The 22881-nt window shown below is 44.4% G+C and overlaps 1 protein-coding gene across 2 annotated transcripts in view; it reads right to left on the bottom strand.

Annotated features, from left to right (window-relative positions):
- Positions 1-22853, bottom strand: part of ELF1 (E74 like ETS transcription factor 1) — a 90603-nt gene extending 67750 nt beyond the window's left edge. Inside the window, exon 1 of one of the 2 annotated variants that reach the window (XM_071740353.1) lies at positions 22775-22853. The gene's annotated coding sequence lies outside the window, so the exon portion shown is untranslated. Of the gene's footprint in view, positions 1-308; positions 741-22774 lie in introns of those variants that run through there. The other variant, XM_071740346.1, reaches the window with a different exon arrangement.
- Positions 22854-22881: the final 28 nt, after the last annotated feature.

Genomic DNA, 22881 nt, shown 5'->3' with positions numbered 1-22881 from the left:
GGAGCAACACCCTCAGCTCCAGGCAGCTCACGAAGCGGCTGCCCCAAAGCGTCACTTTTACTCGGAGCGCAGTTTATTTTTTTGTTTGTTTGTTTTTCTCAAGCGCACTCTGCTGCTGGACTTTACCAGAAGTTCCCTTTCCCCTAGAAAAAACCCAAAAAGTCCTCCCCAGACGGCTGAGAAGAGCCGCTCCGGGCCCGGCCAGCACGTCGAGGCAGGCAGAAGCCAGCAGCCCGGGGAAGCCACGTCCCCTCCGCCCGCCCGCCCGGCCGAGCCGCCCTTCCCTTCCCTCCCCGGGGAGCACCTACCGCTTCGCCGCGGGGCCTGCGGCGCCGCCCCGGCCGCCCCGCAGCTTCGTGCAGCTAAAATGGCTCCTGTCGAGGGGGGGAAGTTGTGCCCGGGCCCCGGCCGGTGAGTCACCGCGGGGCCGGGCGCTTCGACGCGGCTCGGCTCGGCACGACACGACACGACACGCCCCGGGCGGCGGCCAGCGCTCCGCCGGGCCCGGCCCGCAGGTGGCGGCGGCCCCGCTCCTCTCCCCGCGGTTCTATTGACAGAATGCTCGGGGGAGCGGGGACAGGCGGAGAGGGGCTGGCCAGCTTCGTGCCCCGCTTCGCCTACCCTCGTGTGGGGAGTGTGACCACGCGTGGTTCGGTTTTGCCAGCTTACGCCAGCGGCGGGCTCATGGCGGCGGCCCCCGCCGCGCTCCCCTCGCCATCGCCCCGGTCTCCAGAGGCGGCCCGCGCCTGAGGGCCCGCACCGAGGAGCCCTTGCGCAAGGTCCCAGCCGCTCCTCTTCACGAGTAATAAATAAATAAACGCGTTTCGGCAGAACATCTGGTATTTTCTACCGACGCCATCCTGCTCACGCTACACTGGTTAACCTCAGGAAGAAATAAAAGAAGAAAAAAAAAAAGGAAGAAGCAAACAAACAAAAAAGGGCAAAACTCACGGAGGGCCCATGTCGCTTCAGGCAAGGCAGTCTGTGTGTAGCCTTCAATGAAACACTGACACGCACCCAAGTCCAGAGCCAAGGCCCTCAAGAATCCCCAGTATATTTCTGATATGCTCCTTACATTCTTCAAATGAACGACCGAGGCTAATAAAGGAGATACCAAAAGCTGCCCAGCATACAGGAAAAGGCAACGTAAGCCCTTCAGATCATAGAATTTTCACGATTGGAAGGGACCTTTAAGATCACCTAGTTGCAACCCCCCTGCCATGGGAAGGGTCACCTCTCACCAGATCAGGTTGCTCAGAGCCCTGTCCAGCCTGGCCTAAAAAACTTCCAGGGACGGGGCTTCCACCACCTCTCTGGGCAACCTGTGCCAGTGTCTCACCACCCTCATGGTGAAAAACTTCTTCCTAACATCCAATCTAAATCTCCCCTCCTCTAGTTTGAATCCATTCCCCCCAGTCCTGTCACTACCTGACATCCTAAAAAGTACCTCCCCAGCTTTCCTGTAGCCCCCTTCAGATACTGGAAGGCTACAATAAGGTCTCCTCAGAGCCTTCTCCTCTCCAGACTGAATAACCCAACTCTCTCAGTCTGCCCTCACAGCAGAGCTGCTCCAGCCCTCTGATCATCCTCATGGCCCTTCTCTGGATACACTCCAGCACATCCATGTCCCCCCTGTAAAAGGGGCTCCATAACTGGACACAGAACTCCAGGTACTGGAGATGGGCCCACCAGGCACACCAAGAGGCCTGACAGAAATTTACTCTCAGAAACACAGCACGGAGTGTGAGGACAGGATTACTTCCACCTTATTTCAGCGAATGCTCTGTTTACAGGCTGGCACATAAATTTGTTTTTCCATCAATTTCCAGTAGGACAGAGTCCCAGGCAGCATGCTGGCTGTGAGGAAAGGCATGGCACAAGGACCCAAGCCCATGCAGAAAACCAGAGGGTGTAACTGCAAGGCAAGGAGCTAGGAGGCAGACAAGGGAAGAGTAGCAGAGATGACCCTGCAATGGCAGAGAAAACTTGAGTAAAAACCTGAAGCTACTTCTAGCATACACATTGAAATATTTCCTAACATAACTAAGTGCAGATGTCATTAACACCCTCTGTCCCCCCACAGTGATCATTAGACAGTAGCTGTACAAGTTGTTCACTAAGATTCATTGCTTTACAGACATTAATATCCCCAACTACTGATTATGTTTAATAACCAAGAAGAAAATCTTGGGTTTGCTTCCAAGTAATACAATCCCCGTGATACCTGCGTGGCACTCAAAGGCAAAATCAGCTCTTGTTTTATTGTTTAAAGAGCAGTTATCTAGGTACAATTTTATTAAATGTATTTTTCAACCTGTTATAGCAGAAGATCTGAATGAAAGAAGCAACAGCGTGTTTTTTTGTGACTTTCTCAGTAAAGAAGCTCCTTATAAAAATATGTCTTAATTTGTAATTCTTAGTTTAAAAAAGACCATGTGGAGGAAACACTGCAGTGTTATTTTAATCACTATATGTATTCTCCACCTCTCAACAATAGATGTATTTTCCCTCTCTCCAACACCTTAATTCTAATCCAATCTTACATCTAGAAGTATGTGTCTTGCTCTGCAAAACCCTCAGGAAAATCATGGGACACTGAGGGGAGAAATCTGACCCAGGTGCACAGCAGTTACAAAGAAACTGCAACATTGGCACAGGGAGAGTGGCATTTTAATTATTAAAGAAAGTCGACTAGTTATGCCTTACAGGGGGAAAAAAGCACCAGTCTTATCCAGACAATCAACTAAACTGAAAGATCATTTTGTAGTGATGTATGAGCACATGTTTACAAACATCTTGCTGTTTCTACGCTAAACCTGGAAGCAGTATTTTTTAAAAAGCATATGTAAAATGTAAACATGTTTAGCGAGAGAGAATGCAGGTGGATGTTCATCCCTGGAACTGCCTCAGGTTTCTTGCTAATTATAATTTCCGCTTAAAAAAAGAAGTGACCCTGCCCATTTCTGGGATGAGTATCTGTATGACACTTGGATCATTGTCTGCCCAAAGGACATAGCTAGACACTGACCAACAGCATGGCTTAAGCCAATCTAAACAGCTTTAGCCCTCCACTCCATCCTGGCTGCATGTTCCCCACACCGAGCTACTCCCCCCGCTGCTTCCCTGTGCAAATATTTGTGCAGCCATACAGTGCAGCTGAGGGTGGAACCCATCAGCAGAAAAGTTAAGTAAAATAAAATACAAATAAAAAATTAATGCATAATACAATTTTCATGTTGCCATTGGCTCTGGCTCCCAGAGAAACCCATGCCAAACAAGACCCTGAGGGGAGCAGTGCAGCCAAGCAGGCCACACACTGGCTGGGTGGCAGAGACCTGGATGCAGCTCCCACTTCTGCTGGCCTCGTGTGTGATCCCTTGGAAGCTGCTTCTCTTTTAACACTCTGGTTTGGTAATTACTGTCCTTCCTTCTCAAATAGCTTTGAAAATGACAGGTCTGCAAGGCTGGGATGGGATGGAATCACGGAAATGGCATGGTTGGAAAAGACGTCTAAGATCACCACATCCAACCATAAACCTATAAAAAAACCCACAACAAACAAACAAATGAAAACACAAACAAAAAATGAAACACACAAAAAAACCCCTCCCCATCACCATCCCACTAGAGCATATCTTGAAGTGTCTCATCTATGTTTTTCAAATACCTCCAGGGATGGTGACTCCATCACCTCCCTGGGCAGCCCGTTCCAGCACCTAACTATTCCCTCAGTAAAGAGATTCTTCCTCAGATCTCCTAAACCTCCCCTGTTCCACCTTCAGGCCATTTTCTCTAGACCTATTATTATTTATTTTATTGAAGAGGCCAGCAGCCATCCTCCCAACAACCTCCTTTCACGTAGCTGTAGAGAGCAATGAGATCTCCCCTCAGCCTCCTTTTCTCCCAACTAAACATTCTCAGTTCCCTCAGCCTCTCCTCATAAGGCTTGTTCTCCAGACCTTTACCCAGCTTGGTTGCCCTTCTCTGAACTTTCTCAAGCACCTCAATGTTTTTCTTGTAGTGAGAAGCCCAGAACTGAACACAGCATTTGAGGTGCAGCCTCACCAGTGCCAAGTACAGGAGCACAATCACTTCCCTTCTCCTGCTGGCCACACTTCTCCTGATACGAGCCAGGATGCTGTTGGCCTTCTTGGCCAACTGGGCACGCTGATGGTTCATATCCAGCTGGCTGTTGACCAGCACCCCATGTCCTTTTTCACCAGGCAGCTTTCCAGCCACTGTTCCCCAATCCTGTCGTGTTGCCTGGGGTTGTTAAGACCAATGCTTGCCCAGGAGGTACAGCGAGGGACCACAGCAGCCCACAAGCAGCACAAGGGACAGTGCAGATCTGAAGCTGCATGAGGGCAGACCAAAGAAATGTGCTCTGGAGGTATGCTGTCCCATCTGAAAGATAGATCAGTTCAGTCTCATAAAAACAGTCCAGATAGGAGGCTTGTGACTGCTTTCAGCTTTTGGTTTTGGATGGGGGTTGGGGAGGAGAAAATATTATTTTGATAAAGGGGAGGGGGCAGAGACTTTAAATTTAAAACCTCTGTTTCTAATTTTTGTATTATACACAAGGCCATTATGTGAAAAGAGGAGCAAGGCTCTGGTCACATGGCACCCCATGGTGCCACTCCTAAAGCAGCTCAAGATGCTGTAACTGCTCCTACAACCCTACTCTCAGCTCAGGCTCATACTGTCAACTCACACATGCTTAGTGCCTCATCAAACCCTGGCTCAACCTGGGATAAAAATCTGATTTAAGGTTCTGTTGTTGTTTAAGGTTCTTTTTTTTTTTTTTTTTTTGTAGGATCTGACTATCTCCAGCTTTGCAACATATTTAATCACAGGCATCCCTGGAGGAAGGAAATCCTAATAATCCCATTCACAAGCATGGCAGGGAAGAACACCTGAAGTAATGGACATGCCCAAGACCAAACTGTATGTGTCTGGGAGCATGACACTTGAACCAGTCTTAAGTTAGCACCTGAACTTATGCACCATCATTTCTCCTTGTATACAACACCAGCAAACAATAACAGCACTGCTACAACACATTTCTGCCATGGTGTTAATATCCCAGTACTTTGGATTTATAGACTGGCACTTCCCATTGTAGACCACATAAAACATATTCTGAAACTATTGTGGGTTTCTAACTCTGCCAAATGTGTGATGTTGTAAATATTTACTCATTGATGATATTGCATCAGGAAATTATAAGATAACTTACTCGTGGCCCTAAAGAAAGTCTCAGCTTAGGACACTAGGAATAAAAAAAGTCCTCATCAATGTATTGTTTAACAATTTAATCACAAATTCAAACCATATACTTCCACTATTTTTAAAACAATTTTTTGCCATCTACAAACCTCTTCAATTTTCAGAGATTGCGGCTTAAAAAAAACATTTCAAAGATGAAATGTGGCACCCAGGGTTTCAGATACCTGGAATGCAGCCCACGTAGCTATCAGTTCTTAATTTGCAATTTAAAGGTACAGTTCAGTGATGTTTTTGTCTACACTGGGCATAGGCTGAAAGTAGAGCACAATGAGAGACAACAGTCTACTTCTTATTTGGGCTGGTCTTCTGAACTTCAGTTGAATTGTAGGAAAGGAAAGGTGGTAGTAAAATAAGTGCATATGAACAGGCCACTGTTCTTTTCAAAATCTGGGAAAGAAGGCATCCTGGCTGTCCTGTGTTTAACTGGAATCCTTCAGATAGTCAATGTCGTCTTCTTTCAAAATACACAAGAACCTTTCACAAGCCTGTGGTCAGGAAACTCCCAAGCCTCCAGAAATTATGCCTTGGTAGCAGAAGAGGCAAAAGAGGTGTTTGAAATGGAACGGATTCACAGTGGAGCACCAAGCAGCTTTAACCTCATCCATTTTACACTTCCAGGTTTGCCTCCAGTGTTTCCTAGTGAAGGCAGATTTGGCAAGGTGCTGCCTTTGCCAGCAGCATAGCAACATCCCACACAAGTACAAACTCCTGACCTTGTGCAGCCTTGCACAAACTCTTATTGGATCATCTGTAAGGTATTCCTAGGTCACATCCCAGAGGTGACAAGCCTCTAGGAAAATCTACTTTTATGGTCACTTTTCCTTGCTTTTTAAAGTTACTTCCTTCCTCCTTTTGTTACGGGTTTACCTCTGCTGAACAGTATTTCTCAGTATTTCTGAGAATGGTTTAGAATGTGATTATATCCTCCTTCCTACTGACAAGCAGACTTCAGAATGAAAGAACTGAAAAAATCCAGGTAGTAAATACAGCTCCAATAGAGGACAATCTCTGATCCACTTTCAGCCAGAAGGCTGAGAGTGCAGCCCCCCACATCCCTCTGACACTTTTCTACCAATGCAGACCACACTTTTCTTTCCCCATCCTCTTCTTGCACTGATTCTGGTCCACGTGGTACCAGTTAAACTTTCCACTAATCACATTAAACACATTAATGCAGGAGAAAGCTGGTCAATGTGGGTGGGAAGCATTGCCAGCCCTTGAATCAGCTCAGAAAGGCAGCGATGAGCACTGCCAGCAAAGGATATAGGACCTCTTTCTGTGTGTGGTAATAAACTGCTAGACTGCAATAATATGTTTTCTCTCCTCAAATGATTGCACATTAGCTGAAAAAAACCCAACAAAACTCAAAGCATGTTCCCTGGAGGATGCTGCAGGTAGAGAGAAGGGACAAAGACACCACCTAATGCAGAGCTCTTAGACCTGATGTAGGTTCCACCATCCCTCTGCACACTGCTTGTCCCTTTGGGAAAGTGCTCTCTGTATTTGACATCCTATAAATACACCTGGCAGTAGGGGCAACAGAAGTCAGGCTTCTAAACCCACAGCTCTGAGGCAGGAGCACAAGGAAATCAAAATAATAAGAGGACATCTTTGTAACCAATACTACTTCCCTCAGCAAGCTTCTCACACCCCCGAAAAGCACAGAACAGAAACAATAGAACAGCTGACAGACAGGAGGAGTCATCATGCTTTACATAATGTTATCACTAACCACACTCAGACAGGCAGTTAAAGCTCCTGCATCCTGGAACCCAACTCACTTACAAATTGTTGCTTCCCAGTCCTTTATTCATAATGAGTAAACTGACTAAAAGCCAACATCCCTTACATCTTTAAATATCATCAATGTATTTTACACCAAAAAAAGGGTAACTCTATCCAGACTTTTTTTTTTTAAATCTAGAAAAGCTTACTGCTTGACAATACAGAAAAATTTATGAAATAAGACAGAAGACAGCAGAGTTCTTATTAATGCCCAAATATAGCTATGCACTGTAACAGTAATGCTATTTTATATCTATATCTATACCTTATACATACTTACACCTCATATATATACCTCACTACATGAATCAATTCCTCACTACAACACATTTGCAACCCAAAAAAAAAGCCAAAATTACCTAATTTTTGTATGGTAATAATCACTGGATATCCCAAAAGAACCAGCAAGGGCATAACAATATAACTTTTTTATCCCAAATTCTCACACAATATGCAACCCAGCCCTGTAAATTCTCTAAAAATATACTTTGATGTCATACAAGGCTGTACAATCCTGAAAGCAGGACTGTGCTAGATCCACAGCTTTCCAAAGGAAACTAGCACCTAGATGTACAGCTGGTTTGAAAGACAAGCATTACATCCCCTAGCTATTTATATTTGCACTCAAAGATTTAAAGCAAATATGGTTTCCCAGCTATTGTGCAAGAAAGACACGAAAGTGAGGGCATACCTGGAATGTGGTAAAATTAACACTGCTAACATAAAAAACCAAACATATGAAAGACAAGGCTTGATTTTCCAAGAACAAGAAACGATCTTTCCAGAAAGAAAGTCAATGTTGATTCTTGAAGTAGGTCAGTGCTGGACATCATCCCAGGACGTGGGCTTCAAATCCCCCACTATTATACTCCTTCAGAGCTCTGTTGCTTTGACAAGATGGTTATATTTGCTCTGGAGTCCTTGCAAAGATCATTTTTAAGAATACAAGCTCAATCTAAAACTATTAGAAATGTTACCATGCCAGTAACAGTAAACTCAGCCTTTGCTCTTTTCCTTTCTAAAACACACAAAACAATTCCAAAACTATTTGTAAACATGTTGTTCTGTGGGTTTTGTTTGGTTTTTAAGGTTAGAATTTTGTCCTTCCCGATAGAAGACAGAAAAAAACCAAATCTGCCTCATGAATGAATAGAAACATACACCAAATGAAACTGTGTTGCAAATACACACAGAAGGAGCATAAAAGCAAAGATAGGGTTGGTTTTACATAGTCAGACAGCGGTTTCTTAACTGGGACACTCTGTAGTCCGCTGAGGAATCTTCATTAAAAAGCTATAACTGTATTTTTCCTCTTCTCATTCTGAGTCACTCACTACATTTTTGGATGTTGCAACACATTCATGAATAATAAAGACATACTGGGAAAAAAAGGAAAGAAAAACCAGCGTTCACAGTGGTTTTATTTATGTCTGTATTTATCAGTACAAATATCAAATCGAGAATGAAGCTGAGATTTGTAAAAGCTGCTACGCAAGGAATGTTGTTATCACAGACAAACTATTTGGTACAGCCAGAGACAAGCGTAGAGATATGCACAGAAACTACAGCACAGCAACATTAGCATTACTATTATTGTTTGGCCTTTATACAGAGTGAGAGGATAAGGGGAGGGATCGTAATGTTCCCCATCAAACCCTCTCCTGGGGGAGAACAGCCAGGCACCGCCCTTAGCTAGACAGTTCTGGACCCAAAGTTGTACTTTTGCAGCTGTTTTTTTTTTTTTTTTAATTTCTTTTTCTTTTTTTAAAGGGCTAGGGAGTTAGGTTGCACAGACTGCACAGTCCCAGAACGTCAGCCATACTACAGGAAATTACTGTTGATATCTTGAAGAAGTACCAGGGAGTTATTTATTCGTGTTTGCCTTTCAGTCAGTAACCATGAGCATCCAGCACATCCACGCCAGGGTGGTTGCTGCAAGGTTTTTTCCACTGCTCCCATCAGATGGAAAACTGTTTGCTTCTATCCCGATTTTTTTTTTGTCCTTTCAATCCCACCACCCTAGGCAGGCTGTCCTGGCTGCCTCGCACACTTGTGCCAGCTCCCTGTACAGACACAGGCCAAATTTGGGGAATTAAAGGAAATCCAGATAAATATCATTTTTAGAAAAACGTTGAGCTAGAGTTCCACAAATATTTTAGATGCTTATGAGAAGGCAACAGGGTATTTCTACATTTCTCAGAACATGAGAACACAAAGGAAAGTGTGTTTGTTACTGCTCTTCCAGCTGCTCTAATTAATGGAATACAAGTGCTAACGTGGAGAGGCAGGAGAAAAAAAAAATCAGTTATGCAAAAAAGTAAGCTCATGTCAGTGAATCCACTTTCCATTACAACTCATTCAGACAGAGAACTGGCTATTAAAGAACAGTTAGCCAGAAACATGACTCGATTACTTACATGTTCAGCAAACAATCAATACTTTTAGTAGCAGGTTTACCTATCCAAATACATGCTACATTAACCAACTGGTGAGTGCATAACTCACGGAGGATAGAGAAGAGGGAAAAAGATGAAGATAGCAGGACACAAAAAAGAGGGGTGTCAGGGAGCATGAGGCTGCAGGTAAGATCAATTGACTGCTGGAAGGCCGACATCTCAATCTCTCAGAGACTTTTCCAGTTGCACAAACAGGAGCCCTGTGTCTCTATGCTGAACTTTGGCCAGGTGAGCAGCCCTACCAGCAGATCCTGTAAGATTACAATCCTGTGGATCATTCCAAGACACCAAACTGTCACCTCTGCTATTGTCACTTGCCCATAAAAACGAGGCCTGGCAGGCCAAAATGTCTCAGAAGATACCATTGCACACACACACACACACAGAGGCTCAGTTCCAGGTAGAACTGCTGCTGCTACAATGGATTTTCAAAAGGTCTCCCAGGAATCATCGTTCTTGACTCTTTGTTTAGAGAGCTCTGAAAACAAAATCATGAACCAAAGGCTAAGAGAATGAGAGGAGATTATGGCAAGCAGATGTGATTTTTCTCCAGCTTCCCACCAAGAGAGGTCATTTATTTCATGAAGGGAGCTCAATATTCTCTACAAGTAACCTGTCAGAAACACTGAGTATTCTCAGCGCTCCAGCCAATGTACTATGTATGCATTATGTTTATTATTTTAGTATAATATTGTAAATTTAGCATTTCAGTATATATGTTTACCCATTTTGTCCAACTTTTACTGAGGGTACATCAGCTTTGAAGACATCTGTGCTCTGGAAAACATCTGCTAGTCAGTGTGGAATGATTTGAACTTTCTCTACCATCAAGGGACAGATGAGACCTAAACTTGAGGGCAGAGCACTCACATCCTAGAACAGCAGCCTGAATACAGAGTTTCATCCACTGCTTTTCTGTGACCAGTTTTATTTCTTAAACTCTCACTTTTAATGCTCCCCCCTTTTAATGAAGCACATTAAAAATGTTTTCCAGCTTGGCCTATCAGACAAAAATATACTATTTGTGACTGTGGTCATAGAAATCTTCCTTCATTTCAACCATTACTGAAGAATAACATCAGACTAATTTAATATTCAGAATAAGAATAATGAAAACAATGATCTCACTCAGGAAAGAGATTAAAGAAAGTCTTTTTCTTTTCTTTCTCTTTGTTTTTTCTTTTCTTTTTCTTTTTTTTTTTTAATCAGTTGCCTACATCCTCAGGCCTGATGGTTTTAAAATATGAGTCCTTGCAGCTTTGCACAAGCTACGAGCAGCTTTCTTCCTACTACTCTCTCTCCTATGGGAAAACCAACTCCTTTACCCTGAACAAGTGTCCTTTAATTCCTGTTTTGATAATTGCATGCAGCAGGCTGCTGCTTGCCCACAAGATCCCAAATAACCTATCAAAAAGTTTTGATTATAGTTAATTCTAGTAAGGTTAGGTATGATATTTCTACTTTATTTCTTACTTTCTGAAAATACACTTATTTCCCTCCATCCTACTCAAGAAAATGACATTATTCACTGAGCATTGCCAAAGCTACACAAAGCACCTCATTTGTGCACCACACCAGCAGACACCAGATCTGGAGGTGCAGGAATAATGCAATATAATTATATGGCACGTTGGAAAAGTCCCTTGTACAATTAAATGCCAAATAGCAACACCAGACAGCAAACAGAAAAGATCTCACCTGCATTGTCAGGAGATGCACATTTGCATTCTAGGGGTGAAATGGCAGCTGAATATCATATAGGGAGGGAAACAGGGAGGAAGGAGCACAACACTTCTGATACGAATCCACAGGAAACCTGGTTCTTTACTTATAATGCCAGGGAACAATTCATGTGTATGGGCAGAAAAAAGCAGGCTGAAGATCTGCAGGCCAAAGTTAACACGGCAAAGACCTTTTAATCCACACAGACAAAACAAAAGAAAAGAAATGGCAAAACCAGCATATAATCACTGAGTAGTTGTGTTGGCTCAAGGATTGTTTTCTTCCACGCTTTTGTATTCCTCAAAATGGGGAGGGAGTGTATGTGTGTGTGTGTCTGTGTAACGTAAAGTATAATTATATGAACTTCTCCTTCCTAGTTCTACTTAACTGAAGAAAATTATAACCAGGCACTCATACCTTTGCCCATCAGCCTTCCACCTTGCAGAACATCATTACTGGTGTAACCACACAAGTCATAACACAAGGGAATGACATTTACTAACACAAGGTCATTCTCTTTACCCCTATACCCAAAATGGTCGAAAAATGCTGAAAAGTCAGTTTTCCTAATGGGATGTGGATGCCAGTATTTCTTTATAAGAAGACTTATGGCCCAGGTAGCCAAGAAGGCCAATGGCATCCTGGCCTGTATCAGGAACAGCGTGGCCAGCAGATCCAAGGAAGTGATTCTGCCCCTGTACTCAGCACTGGTGAGGCCACACCTCGAGTCCTGTGTCCAGTTCTGGGCCCCTCGGTTCAGGAAGGATATCGAGGTTCTGGAGCAGGTCCAAAGGAGGGCAACTAGGTTGGTGAAAGGACTCGAGCACAGACCCTATGAAGAGAGGCTGAGGGAGCTGGGGCTGTTCAGCCTGAAGAAGAGGAGGCTCAGAGGAGACCTCATCACTCTCTACAACTCCCTGAAAGGAGGGGGTAGCCAGGGGGGGGTTGGTCTCTTTTCCCAGAAGACTTTCAACAAGACAAGAGGGCATGGTCTTAAGTTGTGCCAGAGGAGGTTTAGGATGGATATTAGAAAGAATTTCTTTACAGAGAGGGTGATCAAGTATTGGAATGGGCTGCCCAGTGAAGTGGTGGACTCTCCGTCCCTGAAGATATTTAAAAAGAGGCTGGATGTGGCACTCAGTGCCATGGTCTAGCAACCGCAGTGGTGGATCAAGGGTTGGACTTGATGATCTCTGAGGTCCCTTCCAACCCAGCCAATTCTATGATTCTATGATTCTATGACTTGAATTACATGAGGGTTAATCCACGAGGGGGAGGAGAGAGGATAAGAGTCTCACTCATGACCCCATTCAATTTTGTATTCAGAACATCCCCAAAGTCAAGTTACTAAATTCCTATACATTTTACAGGAAAGGTCAAAATACACACTGAAATCCTTCCCCCTTTCTCCTGACTTGGACCTGTAAAGGTTAGATTTTATGCAAATACTGTAAAATGTCAGTCCAGACACTTAAAAGAGTAAAGCCAAAACAAGATCGTAAGTGAGGAACAATACCCTCAAATATTTGCTATATTGCAATATTCCTTTCCTGTGAGAGTGGTGAGACACTGGAAAGGTTTACCAGGGAAATTGTGGCTGCCCCCTCCCTGGAAGTGTTCAAGGCCAGGTTGAATGGGGCCTTGAGCAACCTGGTCTGGTGGGAGGTGTCCCTGCCCATGCAGGGGGGTTGGAACCAGGTGATCTTTAAGGTCCCTTCCAACCCAACCCATTCTGATTCTATGAGGCAAAGATGCAAAACCTGGCTCCAAGTCTGAGTTTTAAAGTATGTGAAGAATTACAGTGGAGCTATGGCTTGGCTTCTTGTCACCCAGCAATGATAAAACAGAGAGTACAAACCTCTGCATCTGATGCAGTGTTTATTTCAGAGGGACAAAACACACCACCTACAAAAGTTCATGTACTGGTTTTCCCACAGAAACAATACAGAGACCTCTTAAGCAAAAACCATCCTGAAAACATGCTGTGTTGGTTCAGCTGTCTGATCTGTTTTAAGCTGCCCCAGAAGAGGCAAAGCAAGTAGCTAGATCAAACTTAGGTAATATATTTTAGTAATTGATCTTGAATGAGGCACATAATGATGCTATCATCCGAAAGAATACAAAAATTATATGACTATACTTGTAAAATTGATTACAAGGCAGTGAAAAATACCAACATAAATAGATGTTAAATTTAATCTGAGAGAATACAAAAATTATATAACTATACTTGTAAAATTGATTACAAGGAAATGAAAAATACTAACATAAATAGATATTAAATTCTCAATGTCATTTGCCATATTTGCTGTAATACATTTATGGTCAGCAACCAGTTCATTCATTCATTAAAATATTGCACCTGTAATAGCTGAAAAGTTTTACTACACTGTAACATTAACATTTGGAAAATGAATTTGAAAAAGCCTTAATAATTTTTTCCAAACCCTAAAGACAAAATCTTTTAACCCGTAAAAGTTGTTCAAGTAGGAAAGCCTGAGGAAAAAACAAAACAAAACAAACCCTAAAGGTTTGGTTTGGATGGCTCAAGGTGAAAGTTTCACTTGAAAAGGCATCCAGTAAATGACAGCTGCACAGAGCAGATAAGATACCCAAACAAGTAAGGAAAAAGTTCAGCCTTACTTCAGCAGAAGTAGGCAGGTGCTGGAGGACTTATTTTCTGCACACAGATTACAAATGGGTAAAATCCCCCTCTCCCAGAAGGAAAACTAAAAGTACAATGCTGGCACAGGTCTGCTGGCATAAGGCTGGAACCAGGTTCATGATTCAATAGACTGCAGACACATCTCCACTAATTTACTCAACCCACCCTCAACAGCTCCTCAGCAGCTACCAGAACCTGCCTCAGCTTTGCCATCTAAGCTCCCCAGTCCATTTCAACTGAAATAAAGTTACTGTTTAAACCATGTAAGTTGAGCAAAATAATTCTAGCAGAAACAGAAGGGTTCCTGTGGTCAGCTGGGTGACAGTAAATGCCAGCAGAAGTGACAATATGCTGGGGGTGACCAATGGAGAAGAGCTGTAGCCATCACGGCCACAGCAGTCATGAGCCCAGTTTCTCCTTGGGATGCCTGTGCAAATTGACACTTCCAGTGATGGCATGGAAAAGCCAGGGCCTTTGCAGCTTAAGCCATTCCTCAGGCCCCATATTTTGCTTAGAAGGCAACTGACTGCAGTTGGGATCCATACCAAATCAAGGTCAGACATTTCATTAGACAATGTAGTCTGGTTCTTAGATATTTCTCTCCTTGGCATATGCGAGGGGGAACACTCAGAGAAAGCAAGGAAAAGCACTGTGCAAGAAATGCCCCAAGGGTATTTTGCAACAAAAATATTTTTCTGAGGTAGTGTATCTGTTTGGAGATATTCCTGCTAAAAATATTCAACCACTGGACTTCCTTCTGGAGCTTGGTAGCTCGTTTTATTTGTTGTGTTCATCTGCATCCCAGGTAACTTAGGTTCCCTAAGTAATTATCATGACACGCTGGATCAGTCAGCGTTTCTACAGCAGTATGTGAACACTAAGTACTATCACCTTGCTTTTTCTAACTAGCCTTGCTGTCCTTTTACCCACAATACCACTTCCCCTGCCATTTATCTTAAAAAAATAGCAAACCCTTTGCCACAGGATAGCATAACCTCCTCACCTCTTCAATCGTTTCAACTGGTGACAAAGTGCTTTCTTTCAGTCTTCCTCAAAACAAATGCATCTGCTGTGATTCTCTTGATCAATGTCAGATCTTGAGGAACAAGAGACTTTGCAATTTCTCATTGAACTTCCCCTCTAAACGAAATTAAGGAGCAGAGAACAGATGCCAGGACGCTGTTCAGTCCCCCCTTTCCCGAAAAAGGTCTCCGAAGGTCTGCAGCAAGCTGCAGAATCCTACAAGTTTCCCAGCAGCAGTTCCACTTCTCAGCCATGTGTCCCTCCCTGAGGAGCCCAAGCACAGCCCAAAAAGCACCCAAATACACTCTTAGCAAGTGATCTGCTGGAAATGAGACCACAGCAGCAGATGTTGAAACAGAACCTGCAGCAGCAGATGCCGTGTGAGCAGCCTCCTGCCAAGGCTCAGAGCATTCTCGGTTTCCTACCTGAATACGTGACACATAAACACGTTGCAGAACAAGGTCAAGCAAGCTGAAACACTTCATTAAATTTCGTCAATGCCTGCATGACCAGGTGCTTCAGACACTGTAACTGCTTAATGTCACTATTCTTTTAATGAAGGAAAACAGACTGAAATATCACGCTGCCTAGAGTATGCAGGTGAATCTGAAATAACGAGTTTTAAGAAGGAAAAGAAGGTAGTTCTGTATACAGACAAAAATAAAAGAAGGAAATCAAACTAATTCAGGGAAGCCAGAAAAATTATGTCTTTACTGCCCAGAGACATGCTGGATTATGGACTGCAAGGGTAGTTTGCACAGACATGGCAGGTACAGAACAATGCATTCATTAAAACACCTAACTTTACTATCTTCATTATGGTTGCATTTGGCACAAGCAAGGGGAGAAAAACAAACCTGGCAGAAAACTCAAACCTACTACTATTCCTAGCCTTTGTTAATTTGCTTGTCTGGATGCATAATTATCCTACAGACACGCACCATTTGTGCTGTATTTGTACAGTCAGTTATATAGCTCAGCTATTTAATAGCATTCTGTTCAAATATGATACACCCCTAAGATGGACACAGGCCACTGAACAATTTTGTAAATTTTAATCTCAGCCTAAAACACTGTTTCACTTCACCACCAGCAAGGGAATCAAACTTACTAAATACTACAAATGAAGTAAGATGTCATGATGTGGGAAACTACAACCCAAGGCAGCACTGTCAGAACAGACATCATGTGACAATACTTGTTATTGTCTCCGTATTACCCAAGTTTTACCCAACTACTAGTTAAGTGGGATTACAGATTTTCTGTTGCTTCTTTGGTTTTGCCATTTTTCAAGAAGAAATTTACTAAGTAAGCTGACTAGAGCTCTTGAAAACTGAAAACATCCAAACTGATTTGCACTTCATTAGAGCTGGATCCTGGATCTCCTGGAAATCAATAAAACATTATCATTAACTCCAATGAAAGTAGCTATAGACATATGGGCCAAAACCTAAAAGGCTGTACTCTCATTATTTTCTCAAACATGCACATCTTAATAAGGCAGCTCAGGAAAGTGTTTTTAGAAACTGTGTTTGAGAGGGGTACTTTAGCACTTAAGTATTTCCAAGTAAGTGGAAATCCTTATATGCACATTTTCGGGAAGTCTAGAGATACTGATTTACAAGAACTTAGGCTCCTCAAGTTTCAGTTCTTCCCAAGAGGCAAACTTCCAGTAATGTTGTCCTGCATAGAAAATGCATTTGTTACCTTAAAACATAGTTCACAGGATATTTAAAAGTGTGAATAAAAAAGCCCAAATCAAGAGGAATGTGTGAAGTACTGAACATCAATCAGATCCTGTCATGCTTTCTGTGCAACATGTACCCTAGAGTAAATACAATAAATACATTTTCTACAGAAAGAAACACTTTTTATTCTAGTTCAGATGCCAGAAGGAAAAAAAAATTGCCTGTTTTTTCTATTAAAAAGAATGAACTATGGAATTATAAAACATCATCTAATAACTATCTAGGCTCAAGTGCAACTCCCAGGCCAAATTAAACATTTAGCTTTATTGTAAAGCTGCCTGAAAAAGAACTCTGCAGGTAATGGTCCGATTTGATTTGAGCAGTCAGTCCTGTGTTTCAGGTTACAAAATTATTTCACCACTGTTACTTCTGTTGTTTTAGTGACTGCCAGGGGTGATATGCTGCCAAACCATTCCCATGTGTGCTCCAGTCTCTGTTCTCTGCTCGCAGCAGATCTGGTGGCAACAGAGGTTTGCCCAAAGGAGAGAGAGGTGGTTAAGGGGAAGTAGACTTGCAGGTACTGGAAGCCCTCAGCAGCTCATGTGAACACTGAGAGATATCCCTGCGTATCTAAAGGCAAAAACCAGGGATTTTTAAATCCCTGAATATAACTGCCAATATTCAGAGCAACGAAAGATGCTACACCAACCTGGAAATAAGATGGGACTCTGCACTGACAGGGAGAAGTGAGGAAGGGGAGTACCCGATATCCTGTCTCCAGCTGCCACCAGATGTTGATACACTGGAGGAAAGTGAAGAGTATACAATAATTAATCATAATCCCAGAAGTAAAATTAAGCAACCAAGAGAAAACAGTCTTCCAGACCCAGGTGAAAAACAGCCAACTTCTGAAGAATGACATTTCATTGTTATCGCATCAAAGGTAGTAACATGTGCTACAATACACGGAAAACACGACAAATAATCTTGTTTTTTCAATCCAGGGAAGAATGTAGGTGAACAGAACACAGTCCTCCCCCCTTTGACACACACTGGAAATGTCCTCCAGCAAACGAAGCCAAGGCACATCTTTGAGAAGGAAACCCCATCTCACTTTAAACACTCCCAGCAACAGCAAATCCATTACAACACTTCATTGCCCTCATTGCTGCTTATTATTTCAAGGGAAAACATCCCTAACTTCATCTCCCAGATATTGGATGTCCCTGTAGGAGACAGTACAAATGTACCATGTATTTTCTTTATACATACAAACAACATATACTGGCAAAATTTCCCCTCCCAGTCCCTTTGAATTCTGTATGCCTTGCACTGTGAAGATTGGTTTCCAACCCCTGGATCGCTTTTGTCACTGTGCTCTTACTAATATTTCACATCTTTCCTCACATGTGAGCAGCAAAACCAGACATGGAATTCCCGTGACCTTACTAATGCCACATACTTTCCTATTTCTGTGCAATATTTATATTGCTATACAGCCAAAGACCACACTTCAGTCGCAGCGTTACAATGAAAACTCCTGCTGAGATGATTCTACACACAAATTCTTAAGCTTTCTTTCAAATTACCAGTTCAAAGACACTCTCCTATCCTGCTGGTGTAACTGCAGCCCTGGTTCCTTTGTATCTGGCTGCATGAAAAATGCCTTCTGCTGGATGCTAAGCATTAAAAATGTGATTTGGAGTACACCACACTAGTAACTCGTTCCACACGCACATAAAACTGCATGTAATCTGTTGGTAACGATGAGATATCATAACAAAAATTGCAAATATAATGATATGAAACAGGATTACACCAAGATTTAGCCCCCAGGGGACCCCACAAGAAACAGCTGCACTCCCATAGAAGAAAGGCACGCCTAAGTTCCTCTCTAAACTAAGAAAGATTTATGAAGCAACTCTGCCAATGTTTGTGGTATTTATTCCACAGTGACTCCGTGGCACAATTGTTTTAAACACACATTTCATTGTGGAGTTAATAGATATATCAGGGATACAATATAGGGTGAGTCTGCTACAGTACTCCAGTTGATGAATAGCTTAGGAATTTGGGAGATGTGGTTTTTTTACAATTCAAAACGCTGGGAAGCAATTTGCTTGAGTTCTACTGTAAATTGGACTTTAACAATTGTTAAGTCACTCTGAAAGGCTCAGAACAAGTAGGCCCTGGCTTGTCATTTATTTCAGAGGCTCCATTTTATAGTTTTCCATTTTTCAGTCAGGAAAACAACAATGAATAATGTGAGTAGGGAAAAGCATTCATAAAACTAACTGGAGTTTTACATCCAATTTTCTATTTTTAAAATAAATGAGCCAGTTAGTTGACCAGGTAATCTATTGATCAACATTACAAATTCTGCAGCATATTTCCATGTACATAAACATATACACAGCATTGATGAAGCTCGTAGCACTGCCTATTACGCAGTTTCTGAACACTTCCAATGCAAGATGCTGCTTCCAGCTGTTTGTAACTTGGCCAGACTTTGACTGTTTGGGTTGAAATTTTCCAAGTTGAATGTCTGCCTCAGGCTAAATTTTGTTCCATGTGTTGCAGAGGTTGCCTCTGAGGGAATGGGGTAGGAAGAGGTAGACTGCAATCAGAAGAACTCGGTTAAGTTACTTCAGCTGTTTTCTGAACAGGACCAAGGGAAATGCTGTCTTTCAATGTTGGTAGAAATCTTTGGCAAACTTGGAAGGCTACAGCACCCTGGCAACCCTTGGGGACACGTTTGAAATCTGGCATGAGGGATGGAGCTGTTATATTGGAGGTGTCCATGAAAAAACCCACCCTCACTGGCTCAAGCAACCAAAGATGAACTGAACTTTGTGCACGTTCAGCACCAAGTTTCACCCTTAGGTGACAACCACATTCTTCTCAACTACTGATGCTGCTGATCAGACCTGGGCCATCCCTGCAGCAATAAGCAACTTCTCCCCCAGTGTCCATGCAGCTCAAATAACCTTGCTCCAAGCCAGGGAGTGGCAGCAGGCTTTCCACATAGGGGCTGGTGGAAGCCATGATAGCACCAAGTACTTGGGACACGAGCTGGAGTCCTGCTTCTCCTTGCCCTTTTCTGCCTTTACAGCAACAAATACCACAGCTTTGACCACCACCCCCACTAATCCTCAACAGAGAGGTCCAGCAGCACAGTCCCAGGAATTACATTAGGAATCCAGGCAACGAAGGATGGTGGCACAAGTACACTACCTCTCTGCTTTTCAACTCTTTTCCTGAAGGAAAGAAAAGCTAGGAAATTATACACAAGAAAGCAGTATTAAAAATGTGATTAACATGGTAAAATTTAGGAATTATTAGAACCAAGTGGCCTACAGCAATTAAAACTGTCTCTGGGCGCTCAGAGGCATGGAGGTCAGTCTCTAATTGCAGATGACTTGTTCAGATCTTCTTCCCCCCTAGAAACTTTGCTATAATTAACACATAAATCACTCTTTTTACCCTTATTCTCTAGAGCATCACTACACATTTTCAAACCAAAGAGGGAATTACTACTTTTCTCCCAGGCTCTTTTACGGTTCTCATAACTACAGCAATCCGTATGATAAAGGATACTGTTATCCACATTTCTGGAAAGATGGGAAACTAAGGTACGAAAAGATTACAGCAAAAAGCTACGGATACTGAGTGAGCAATTCCAACACTCAGGACTTGCATTTCTAATGCTTAGATGTACAAAAAATCTTCTGTATGTCGAGTGCAAACAGACATTGACTTTTGTTCCAGATGGACGAGTTCAGTGTAACTCCAGAGCAGATCCCAGGGACCCAGAAAAAAAAGCCATCCCACGCACGTAAACCTTTACAGGGAAATCTTATAGGAAACGCAGGGGCTGCAAAATCCAATCCTCCATCCATCCCGGGAATGAAACTGCCTCTTCCTCTGTGTATAATTGTCTGCCTCATTCACATCACCCCTTCTCACTGCTGCCCAGCTGGGGAGCTGCTACAGGGTGGCAAATGCTCCTCTGGATCATTGCTGGGCAGGAAAAACAGTGGCAGATCACATCATGACAGACACCCCCACTGCACACAGGTGCAGCATGGCCAGGTGAGCCTGGCATTTTCACAGCTTCTCAGCACTCTGTTTCACAAACTTACCCATGGGGTAGGGCTGGGTGGGGTGCAGAGGTAGTAAATGTATAGAATATAGAATATAAAGTACATAGAGATCATCTGCATCCACTGGGTGGCAGGCATGTTTCACGAGATCCAGATACATTTATGTACAGACCTACACCAAGGGAACCTCTTAAATACTGTGCTCGTTCACTGCCTCAGAAGCAGCAACAGGACAGTAAAAAAACCAAACAAGAAGCAAAACAAACAAAACCCAAAAACTCCCCAGAAATCCCGCAGAGCAAAGTTAACATATTCCACCTTCCCTTTAACACCAGCTTCTTGTCCGCAGTGCTGAGGTGTTCAAACTGTCCTGGCACTGGATGGTCTGAGCTGTGCAGACACATGGTGCCCCATGTCACCTCTGCAGGTGGGTGCCCGGTGGCACCGATGGTGACAGGGACCTTGCAAGAGTCTTCTGAAAGTCTCTGGTGCAATAATCCATGTGTGAAGAGAAACGCCTGTGGAGGCCAAGCCTTCAGACCCTTACCCAGCTTAACAAACTTCAAGGAGGGGGAATTTTTTTTTTTTTTTTTTTTTTTGGACTAACAGCTGTAAATGCGTCCATGTGCATAAGCAGCTAAGTTTTAAAGTTCGGGGAAACATAAAAAGCTGGTATTTTCCACGGATTTTCACTTAGCATCTAAAGCAGGAGAAGTGGCCACTTTCCGGAGAAATGGCCATCAACCAAATTTCAACCCAGTGCATATTTTTTACAACCAATTTGTAAACTGCATAAAAACTACACTTATAATGGAAATGCTGACAAATGCATAACGACTGCAGTCAGCTATGACAGTCTGACCACAAGTCCTCCTTCAGAAAAAAAGCAACATTACGTGTCCCACTCCATTTTAAGGCTGCTCGATAGCAAGCTGGGGTGGGGGGGTGTGCAGTCCGCACGGGTACCTCCGTCTTAGCCTTTTGTTATCAATTTAAGCAACTCTTAACTCCACTTATTTCCCACATGTTGAATGAGCCACCCCCTGGTTTTGCCATAAACAACCGGAGGGCCTCTTAAACCCATGACTCACTCTGCTGGCTTCTCCTCCACCCTTGTGCGCGACTATGGCAAAAAGGCTGCCAGCCGTAGTCGGGAGAATTAACATTATTTTTTTGGCGGCACCGTAGGGAAATAACTCACACAGCGTTTGGGGTTGGAACACAAACCCACTATGAGTTTTATTTCTGAGGGCAAACAGCTGAGGAGGGAGGGATTCACCGCTTCACCACCCCCAGCCGCCCAGAGGCACTGGAGGGACGAACACCCCCCAGAATCGCCAACACGGCCTGTCCGGGGCCGACATGTCGGGGGTGTCTGTGGGTGACAGTCCTGGGGCGCGGACCCCCCAACCACCCACCCCTCTCCCACCCCCCAATTCCCACTCCCGTCCCGGGGCGGCTCCGTCCCTCGGCCCCGGACCCTCCGCCTCAGGCGCTCACGCACGCGCCGCGGCCTCCCCACGCCAAACGCCCCGCGCGCGCCCTCGCCCCCGCACCGCGGAGCCGCCGCTGCCCCGGGACCGGGGAGAGGGAAGGGAGGGTGGGAGGCAGACCGGCGGGGAGGGGAGAGCAGGGCAGGGCGGCGGCGAGTGGAGGAGGAGGCGGCGGCGAAGTCGGCAGACAGCACCCCCCCGGCATACAGCGCCGCTTCAACTCCTCAGAAAGTTGGCAGCGGCGTCGGGCGGGACGGGGCGCCGCTGGCCGCGGACCGAGGGCGCGCACCGCCACCCTCCCACCCGGGGCCTGCCGCCGCCTCACCGGCCCCTTCGCACCCCTTCCCCACCCCCCCTCTCTGCGCACCTCCCGTCTCCCGTAGGCGCGGCGGGGCAGGAACAGCCCGGCACGGGGTGCTGCCGGCGCCGGGCTCGAACCTGTGCCCAGCCAAGGCTCGCCCCCGACCGCCAGGGAGAGGGAAGAGCCTCCCGGTGCCCCCGAACGCGGGGCTCGCCGCAAGGTGCGGCGCTCAGGCGGGCGGGTGGAACTCACCGAGCGGCGGCGACGGCTCCCTCGCCGAGCGGCTCCCCGCAGAGCGCTCGCCTCTCCCGGGGGCGGGGGAAGGCAGGAGGTGGGGAGGGGCGGGGGAGGAGGGAGAG

The sequence above is a fragment of the Heliangelus exortis genome, chromosome 1 (genome assembly GCF_036169615.1).
Source record: "Heliangelus exortis chromosome 1, bHelExo1.hap1, whole genome shotgun sequence".
NCBI classification, from domain to species: Eukaryota; Metazoa; Chordata; class Aves; order Apodiformes; family Trochilidae; genus Heliangelus; species Heliangelus exortis.
Note: the sequence above shows the minus strand (reverse complement) of the source record. Positions and strands in the feature narration are given on the sequence as shown.